Genomic DNA, 10,783 nt, shown 5'->3' on the forward strand with positions numbered 1-10,783 from the left:
GCTCAGCAAACACAAGTGTGCCAAGTAACACTGCCAAATTTCTGATGCTCTAGCTCCTCCATTGCTAACTGCTCTAAGTTGTAGAAATGGGATGCTAAGTTGAGAGTCATCAGCTCTGTGTCGGCCGTTTTGTAGGCCTTTCCACATAGATATGTTTGCTTCTCGATCTACAGCCATACTGAGTAATTTTACTGGGCAGTTATCATGTTTCCTTTAACAGTAGCAGTTTTTCAACCTGGACAAACCCGTCAACTGGTGACAAGTGGTCACTGAGTTAAATCAAGCACTGTACAGTAAACATTCTCAGTGTTTTGACATGATACGTTCAAGTTTTCCCTATGCAGCCACAGTGAGAGAGGGAAATTAGAGGCTGGGTAGGAAGGGAAGGGGTGGGGGCAGTTCTAATTTCTCCCAGAATAGTTAATATATATTCACAAAAAAATTACAAATAAGTTTTCTGTCGTCCTGTTTCCATTTGAAACTGTTTCATAAAAAGGAAGTACAGTTGTCTTATCCAAGGGTCTAAACTCTGTCACACTTTTTTCTATTTTAGTTACTAATAGTATTGCTTATGCTTCATTACTTACCTGCAATCATTTGATTAAAAAGAAGCGACTAAGGAGGATTAAGGAGATTGCTCACAGCAGTAGTAAAAAGGTTTACTTCATAATTATGGTAGTTGCTAACGTACTGAAAGAAAGAATTGGAAAAAAGAACAAAAACATCTTCTCATTTTAGCTGGCTGTGGTCCACTTTTGAAACTAAGTGCATACCTATTAGAATCATAGAACGGCTTGGGTTGGAAGGGACCGTAAAGATCACCTGGCTCCAACCCCCTGCCATGGGCAGGGATGCCACCCACTAGATCAGGTTGCCCAAAGCCCCATCCAGCCTGGTCTTGAACAATGATGGGGGCATCCACAGCTTCTCTGGGCAACCCGTGCCAGTGCCTCACCACCCTCTGAGTGAAGAGTTTCCTTCTAACATCTAACCTAAATTTCTCCTCTTTTAGTTTTAAACCATTCCGCCTTGTCCTGTGTTATCTGCCTGAGTAAAAAGTTGCTCTCTTTTTTTATAAGACCCCTCTAAGTATTGAAAATCTGCAATGAGGGCACCCCAGGGCCTTCTCTTCTGTAGGCTGAATGTCCCCAGCTTTCTCAGCCTTTCTTCATAGGAGAGGTGCTCCAGCCCCTTGATCATCTTTGTGGCCCTCCTCTGGACCCGCTCTAACAGCCCCACATCCTTCTTGTGCTGGGGACCCCAAAGCTGGACACAGCACTCCAGGTGGGGCCTCACAAGGGCAGAGCAGAGGGGGACAATCACCACCCTTGACCTGCTGGCCACTCCTCTGTTGACGCAGCCCAGGATGCAGATGGCCTTCTGGGCTGCAAGCACACACTGCCGGCTCATGTTGAGCTTTGTCCACCAGAACCCCCAAGTCTTTCTGTGCAGGACTGCCGTCAGTGAGTTCTTCCCCCAGTCTGTGCTCATGTCTGGGATTGCCCCAACCCAGGTGCAGCACCTTGCACTTGGCCTTGTTGAACCACATTAGGTTCACGTGGGCCCACATCTCCAGCCTGTCCAGGTCCCTTTGGATGGCATCCCTTCCTTCATTGGACCAACTGCACCACTCATCTTGGGGTCATCTGCAAACTTTCTGAGGGTGCACTCAATCCCATCGTCTATGTCATTGATGAAGCTATTAAACAGCACTGGTCCCAGGACAGACCCCTGAAGGACACCACTCATCACCATCCTCCACCTGGACATAGAGTCACTGACCACTACTCTCTCAGTGCAGCCTTCAAACTGATTCCTTACCGCTCAGTGGTCCACCCATCAAATCCATCTCTCTGCAATTTGGAGATCAGGATGTCATCTGGGACCATGTTGTGGTTTAGCCCGGCTGGCAGCCAAACACCACACAGCCGTTCGCTCACCCTCCCCCCTCCCTCTCCGGGATGGGGGAGAGAAACGGGAAAGTGAAGTCTGTGAGTTGAGATAAAGACAGTTTATTAAGACAGGGAAAAGAATAACAACAACAATAATAATAATAATAATAATAGTATTAATAGTAATAATGTGTACGAAATAAGTGATGCACAATGCAATTGCTCACCACCCGTTGACCGATGCCCAGCCTATCCCCGAGCAGCCGGCCCCCCCACCCCGGCTAGCCACCCCTATATATTGTTCAGCATGACGTCAGATGGTATGGAATACCCCTTTGGCCAGTTTGGGTCAGCTGTCCTGGGTCTGTCCCCTCCCAGCTCCTGCTGCACCCCTAGCCTGCTCGCTAGCAGGACAGAGAGAGGCTGAAAAGTCCTTGGCTTGGTGTAAGCACTGCTCTACAGCAATTAAAACATCAGCATGTTATCAGCGCTCTTCTCATCCTAATCCAAAACATAGCACCCTGCCAGCTACTAGGAGGAAAATTACCTCTGTCCTAACTGAAACCAGGACAGACCATGTGAAAGACCTTACAGAAGTCCAGGTGGATGACTTCAGTCAGTCTTCCCTTTTCGACTGATGCAGTCACAGAAGGCCACCAGATTGGTCAAGCACGATTTGCCCTTGGTGAAGCCATGCTGGCTGTCCCAGATCACCTCCTTGTCCTACATGTGCCTTGACATTGCTTCCAGGAGGATCTGTTCTATGATCTTCCCAGGCACAGAGGTGAGGCTCACCAGTCTGTAGTTCCCCATATCCTCCTTTCAACCATTTTTTAAAATGGGAGTGATGTTTCCCTTTTTCCAGTCACCAGGGACTTCACCTGACTGCCAGGACTTTTGAAATATGATGGAGAGAGGGTTGGCAACTCTGTCAGCCAGTTCCCTCAGGACCCTGGAATGCATGGCATCAGGCTCCATGGGTTTGTACTTGTTCACCTTCATCAGATGGTCTCAAACCTGCTCTTCATTTATAGTGGGAGGGACTTTGCTCCCCAAGCCCTCGCTTACAGGTGCAGGGAAACGAGAGAGATGGGCAGCCTGACTGCTGAGTCAGTGAAGGCTGAGTGAAAGAAGTAGCAGAGCACCTCAGCCTTTCCAGTCTGTCGCTACCAGTTCTCCTTTCTCATTTATCAGAGGGGGAACACTCTCTTTGGCCTTTCTTTTCAGGGGAATGTACCTCTAGAATCCCTTCTTGTTATTCTTTGCATCCCGTGGCAAGCTCAGTTCCATCTGGGCCTTGGCTTTCCTGATCCCATCCCTGCACATCCAGACAGCATCCCTGCACTCTTCCCAGGCCACATGTCCCTGCTTCCACTGCCTGTGCATTTCCTTCTTGTGCCTCAGTTTGACCAGCAGGTCCTTGCTCAGCCATCCCGGTTTCCTGCCCTCCCTGCCCACTTTCTTGCACAGGGGGATGGAGAGTTCCTGTGCTATAAGGAAAACATCCTTAAAGAGTTGCCAGCTCTGCTCAGCTCCTTTGTCTTGAATGATAGTGTTCCAGGGGATGTCATCCACTAGGTCTTCAGATAGCTCGAAGTTCACTCTTCTGAAGTTCAGGGCCCTGACTTTGCTCTTCACCAGGCCCATATTCCTCAAGATCACAAACTCAACCATGGTGTGATCAGACTGCCTCTGATCTTCACCTCTTTAGTGAGTTCATCTGTACTGGTGAGCACCAGGTCCAGTCACACTTCTCTGGTTGGTTTGTCTAATACCTGGACCAGGAAGTTGTCCTCAAGGCACTCCTGGAGTCTTGTTGATTGCTTACAGCCTGCTGTTTTGCTTTCCCAGCAGACATCCGGGTGGTTGAAGTCCCCCATCAGGATGAGAGCGTGTGAGTGTGACACATCTTGTAGTTGAAGTAGGAAGGCCTCATCAACAGGCTCCCCTTGATCAGTTGGTCTGTAGTAGACCCCAACCACAAGGTGGCCTTTATTGGTTTGGTCCTTAACTTTTTCCCACAAGAAGTTTGATGTAATTAAATACAAAAACCTGCACACGTGATTCTGAGGCTGAAAACCAGAGTACTTGTGATACTACTATCTGCTAAACCTTTAGAGATCTGCAGGAAAAATGAATTAACCTTTATTAGTAGTATCTCAGCTATTCAACCAAGCAACCTGTGATACGCAGCAAAGACTACATCCATTTTAAACAAATGTGGATTTCAAAAAATCCAAACAGCTGAGTGTTTAGTATTCTTGTTTTTAAACTGCTTGTTACCACCACTAAAACTGGCCCTGACAAGGAAAGTAGAGGACAAAGAGCTTTGTAGTATGTTAGGAACAATAGGTTTTAGCAAAGGTATGTTTCTTTCAGTAGATGAAACAGGGGTGTTTTTTCAATTTAATAAGTATTTCCATTTTCCAAGTAGGAAAAATAGCCAAATGCATTTGTAGTTCATGTGGATTAAATAAATCAATTTTAAGTGTAAAAGCAACCATGCAAGATTTAAATTGTGAACTTTTGCTGGGATAGGTTTGCCAGCAAGGCTAGTTCCCTTATTAGAATTATTTTACTCAGGAAGAAAGGAGTGGGGCATAAATCATGTCAACCAAAGTGGTGGTTTACAGTAAAAGCTACAACTCTACTAGGAGTTTTTTTCATGCGTAGTGTATTTGGGATAGTAATACTGAAAAGTATTCCTTGTAAAAGTATGTCCGAAAATGAAGGAAGTATGAGGGATAATCAGTCGTTCTACTGGTATTATTTAATCAGCAGGTCCACATAACCCTGAAATCTTAAAAGTGAACGTAACAAAGGAAAGGTCTGACCAAAAGTCTGTTAGACCTCATAAGGTGTTTCTGGACAGTAATCACTAGAAAATGTCTAGTGAGAAGTACAAGAGTAGGGCAAGCGTAGAGTGGTACATTCTTCAAAACACACTCCTGCCTTCCTTTGTCAGCAGAGGAGATAGCTGATCCATTTACAATAATAAATGCAAATCTCAAAAGATTTGAGCAATTTCAGAAAGAGTGATATCAGGGCCAGTTCCCATTTGGCTGAGTCAGGTACTAATAAACCAGCCCATCATGTTAAAATCAGTCCTCATTAAAATAATGGAACAGATAACACAGGAGTTCTTTGATAAAGAATAAAAGGATAAGAATATAACTAACACCATTAAGTGTGGTTTAAGGGAAAAAAAAAAAAAGATCTTGGCAAACATACCGAGTTTCATTACTTGCATAGGTGAGAAGCTTGAGCACAAAACTGTGTAGACAGAGTAGACTTCGGTAAAGTGCTTCACACTGTACACCAGTGAGTCTCACTTAGCGTAATATATTAAATGGTTTAAAAACTAATGGATTGACAGATCTGAAGAAGCAATGAAACAGTTGGATTGTTCATGGAGGTGGGGCCTTAGTTATGGTATCTGGCCCAACAGCTCTATCCATGGTCTAGAAGTAATCATGGTAGTGCTACCTGTGACAAAGATGGTGGAGTGGGTAAATAATGAGGAGGAAAAGACAATAATGCAGAACAGTCACATAGGCTGGATTACTCTGTAACTGGGACATTGAGTAATTTATGTCTTAACATGTCCAAACGCAAAATTACCTATCTAGGATTAATGAATACAAGTCACATACCTAGAAGATATTACTGAATCCTGAAAAGCAGAGAGTTCAGAAAAGATTAAAGGAACACAATTACAAGACACCTCAAGAAGAGTCTCTGGTGTACAGCTGGGACTTTAAAAATAAAAAAAAAAAAGGATCATTGATATTTGGGGATGCTAACAGTGGAGAAGACAGATTGTAGAAATAAGGTGACTTTATACCTGCTTAAAGTCTAAATAGACTAAAAACCAGAGAGAGCACAAAGAATCAGAAGAGTGATTTAAAAGCTTAAAAAATATTTTGCTGTTTAATAACAGCAGAAGCAGACAAACATAAAGAACAACAACAAAACAGAGATACATGAATTAGGTAGTGCTTTTCTGGTAAGAGGTCATTTTAGTCTAGACAAAGACATAACCAAAATTGATAGCTGGAAGTTTAAACAAGATGGATTCATTTTAAAAATTAGACTTGACTTTCTAAACAATTAAATGTGAGCAACCACGAGCAAAACAAAAGGGACAGCATGGGTTCTCTACCTTGGCTTCTTCAGCTCAAGATAGGATGGCATTCTGGTATTTTTCCCTGAGTCCAAGTCCTTCAGTTCACAAGGGAGTGAGTGAAATTTTGTGGCTTATGCCATAGAGAAATTTAAGTGACCTCATCATTTCAGAAGTGGAAGGAATTAAAGGTACCTGGAAGAATATAATTTATTGAAGTCATATTTTTTAGTATTCAGATTTTTTCTATTTAAGAATAGTTTAAAAAAATTAAAAATAATATTTCAAATCATGCCCAGTAGTAGTTGTCACTGTATGGTAGACAGTAAAATCTGCATAGAGCTGTTCAAAATTTCTAAAGAATTGTCCAGAAATAATTTACATTTAGAAATTAAACTAATGTAATTATCTAATGAAAGCCTGTGGAGAGATCTGAGTAGAGTCCTCTAGTGTCTGTGCTCTGCTGCTTGCACACAGGCAGTAGTGCCTATTTCTTCCCACTCTGGCATTTCTCTGTATTGCCAGTCCTTTCATTAGCAAACTGAGATGCTATTGCTGTTTTTCTTTGCTGACTGCTTTAGGAAAAGGTCTTTCTGTGTCCACCACAAGAGAATGTTGCCACCAGGGTGCCGTCACCAGCCCACCGTTATCTCTTGGCAATCACTTGGTCCTTCACCAAAAAGATCCCAGGTTAGATGGTCTCAAGGGTTTCCTTGCAGGACCCGGAAACATCCAGTAAAGAACAGACTGAGGCCTGCAGAAGGAAAAGCATTAGAGATGATTTGATCCCAGGCACCATGCCCCAAAATGGGTCTGTGACTCTTCTCAATTTGAGCAAAAATTTTACCAAGAAAACTTGCTGAAGCCTCCCGGAGCAGTGCTGTTTATTGCTGTGTGCTGTGATGAAGGCTTATGGCTGCACACAAGTCTGAATGTGTGAAACAAAGTCCCTTGAAACTACCTACAGAAAAGTGAAGACAGCTGAAGTCATCTGTAAGTCACAGGGTGTTTTATCCACAGTATGAAGTGTTGAATAATTTTATGTCTGAGAAACCAACATCATCAAATTCAGAGAACTCACAGCGTGGGACAGATGCAGTGTGACAAAAGGATGCAAGATACTCTAAGGTGTGAAAGGGTGTTAAGAAGAGCCAGGGCTTGGAACTCCTGCTGGGTAGAGGAAGGAGGGGTTTATACGATTTATCTTTCTTGCAGGTAAGGAATCACAAGCCTATAAATCTGTCCAGGGCTCGGTATGCATTATGTGATCCACAGGCAACAAAGGGTGAGTGCTTTTTAACCTCACAGCCCTCTCCTAAATCACAGCTCAGTTTGATATTTTTTTGGTACTAAAATGGGCACAGGCTGCTCACAAGTAGAGGTTTCCTGTTCTCCAGGTAGCTCTGCTTGTTATCTGCCTCATTAAAAACAGGACAAAATCAGTGCAGAACTCCAGGACAGTCACCTGCCCTGTCCCCTGACTCTGGCACCTAGCAATCCTCCTGGATTTGCTGCGTGCTCCTGCCAGGTGATATGCTCACCACAGAGCTGGAGCACTGTCTGAATGCCACAGCTTGGTGTGCTGCCCATCACCGTTCCCCCAGAAGGCTGTGAAATGGCTCTGACCGGTCTATCTGCTCTTCTGCCATCACCGCTGGTCTTCAGAGCGTGGTGAGACCCAAAGGGAGAACTGGCTTGACGTTGGTGGGAAGCTTCACATGGCTCCTGGGAAACAAGGCTTGGAAAGCACAACACGAGCTGGAGAAGTGCCCAGGCTGTCAAAATGCCCGGGCTTCAGGTAGCATCTGGCCTGATGTTTGTCAGAACAAATGGCTGGGCCACCAAGACATGCACGTCACAGCCCGAACATCAACACCCACAGCACAGAGCCACTGACTGACTTCAACCCGTGGAGCTTAGGGACAAAAGTGCCAATTGAGCTTGGGCATACAGAGCCACCCCATGGTATAACTTAATAATTACCTCTAGGACCAGAAACGATTTTTTTTTTCCAGCCAGCTTGGTTGAATTTGACCATGTGTATCAGTCTCCACATTTAGGACAAATGTAGATAGCCAAATAAGAGATGCTCACTGGACTGCCCATGTGTACGGGCAGTCAAAAAATGCCCTGGAGCCAAAAGCTTGGGTACAAAGGAAGATGGATGAAGAAGATGTAAGAGAGAAATATTTTCTTTTGATGAGAAAACTAGTTGCAATGAATGATGTAAAAAAAACCAACAACCTGATCAATCATCTATTAGTACACAAAACTCGTTTGAAGAAATTGCCTCTAAAAATGCTCATCTCGGATAACCTCTCTAGTTAAAAACATTAGAAGCAGACAGCATAGTGTCATTTATTTTGAAGCTCTCTGACGTTTTGCATTATACAGGTTTTTAGTTGCTCATAAAACCTTGCCAGTTTCACAAGTCTGAAATTTTCCATTAGGGGTGTTGGCCTCAAACTGAATTTTTGGGAAGATTCCAGACACAGTTTTTTCAGCTGCCTAAGATCAAACCTGCAGATTTTTTTTCCCTTGTTAAAAAAAAAATAATAAATTAAAAATCATAGTTACAGAAAGAAAAAAAGTTTTGAAAAAAGATCTTACATTTAACAGCAGGGTGGTCCTTGTGTTGTGTAGGGACCTCTGGCATACTCTGGGGAACTGACAAGTGGTTTGGCTGCATTAAAAGCTTTGAAATACATTGGTTTACAAATATTCAGTAGACTTCTCAATATTTAGCTGCTAAAGGTAGGGTTTCCACAGGCAATTTTAGTTCTAACTCTTCCTTATCAAGTGCTGTGCATGCTTAAAGGAATTTTTAATTAGGTAGGGAGGTTAATTATTTATTCTGCAATTTCAAATAACATCTCCTTGGTTCAAACTCTCATTGTTTCAGGGGGAAAAAGGAAAAAAATATTCAAGGCTTGCCCTATAATTCTGTAAGCTCATATTTCATTTGCCTTATTTCTCCGTGAGTCAACCCTACCAGTTCCAGAGCTGTTGGAGAGTACAAGCAATAAGGGCGAAAGGACCGGTAAACATTCAGCTCAGTACGTTGCTGGAAGACAGCCTGATAGGTTATGAAAAAGAAAGGCTAGAGAAAATTCAAACAGTTAAAAGGTATTTCTATTTTCTCTTCTTAGCTAAAAAAGTTGCAAATGGCCCTGAGGGCTATCTGCTTCAGTGAATACACAAGCATTGTATTTTGAAATAGGACTGTGCCAGCCCCTCCCTGTTTCTTTAATAAATAGTTTAGCAAGACAGCAGGGCATTACAAAACAAAGCATTGCATTAAGGGACAAACTCTGTTTTCAGTGTGGCTTGAATAGGAACAAAATTTGCTGCTAGAATAGCATGAACTGATTTTTAGGGTTGGAGTTGTCATTTCAAAACTGTTATTTGCTCTCTTTCAAGCAAAACTCTGTTGTAGCTACAGCAGCTGTGCTCTACGTGAGCTGCAACAGTACTTTGAAACATTGAGATGACAAATACCCTATAAAAATGAAAAGTGGGTTTCTCCAGCACAGACATGAGCAATCTCTTCCCTAAACTTACATAAAAATACATGTCGTGACGTGAAACTTTCATATAGGACTGGACTGATGGGACTCAAGAATGGAGCAAAAATGAAAAGCAAAAACACAAATGAAATTCAAACTCCTGGAAGTAAAGCTTAAACTCCTGAAGAAGCTCCTTGTTTCTCCCTGTCCTTACCTGACTTGGGATGTGGAGTCTGTGGTCTACTTAAATTGATAGGAGTTTGTGATCTGTTTAGTACGTGTAGAAGCTTGTCAATAAACTTACCAAGTTGCACCACTAAGTACAGAGAGCCCACTCTTCTGCGGTATTAAGTGTCTAAACAGACACTTCAATGTAAAGTTAAAAACCCTTTCCAAGTCAAACGTGAGGTTTTAGCTGCAAAAATAAATTGCCATCATGAGGATACACATTGGTGGAACAGTGACAGCGTGAACCAAGTCATGTAAAGAAAGAACTATACCTTCAGGAAAATTGAAGTAATTTGAGATCAAAGTTTCCATAACGCTTAAAACACAAGCTTACCTTTAAGCAGATAATAGTCCCACCGGTATTAACAGGACAATTCGTGTGTCTGAGGCGTACACATACATCGCTTGCACGGCTGCACCAGCATGTGCAGGCTCAGCATGTTTAACACACGTGTTATCAGACAGCCAGAGAAGGGGCAAGAAGCCAAAACCATATGGAGAATATGTGAATGCTTGCAATTGTTATGGAAGAAATAATTACGCTCTCATACCTTTGTTGGTGAAAAGTATGACTCCATTTTAGATTTATAAAGGATTAAGTTGTATACAGTTACTGCCAAAGGAACAAACGGGAAATGCTTTATGCTAAACTTCATCGGCAGCATTTTGGCTGTAGGCAGGAAAAGTACAAAAGAAAAAATATTCTACTTCTCTATGTACAGTACTAGTTACATTAGATAAAAAAAAAGGCTTCTTGAATAAAAACTGCCAAAAGCCGAGACTTAATTCTGAACGCATGTAGTAGTTAGGACTATGTTGCAAATGAAACATTTTGAGATTCATAATAGATTACATAGTCTAATAGATGATTAAGCAAAACCAGGAACAAAAATGGATCAGAGAACCTTACATTTGCAGAAGAAAACTCTTTTCAGGTCTTCATCATTAAATAAACTGAAACAGTACCTAAATATAGAGTTGTGCACTATTTTGCAGGGGATGAGGCTGAGGATGTCTTTCTATTTCAAATGACT

Source organism: Cygnus olor, chromosome 1, assembly GCF_009769625.2.
Source record: "Cygnus olor isolate bCygOlo1 chromosome 1, bCygOlo1.pri.v2, whole genome shotgun sequence".
Classification (NCBI taxonomy): Eukaryota; Metazoa; Chordata; class Aves; order Anseriformes; family Anatidae; genus Cygnus; species Cygnus olor.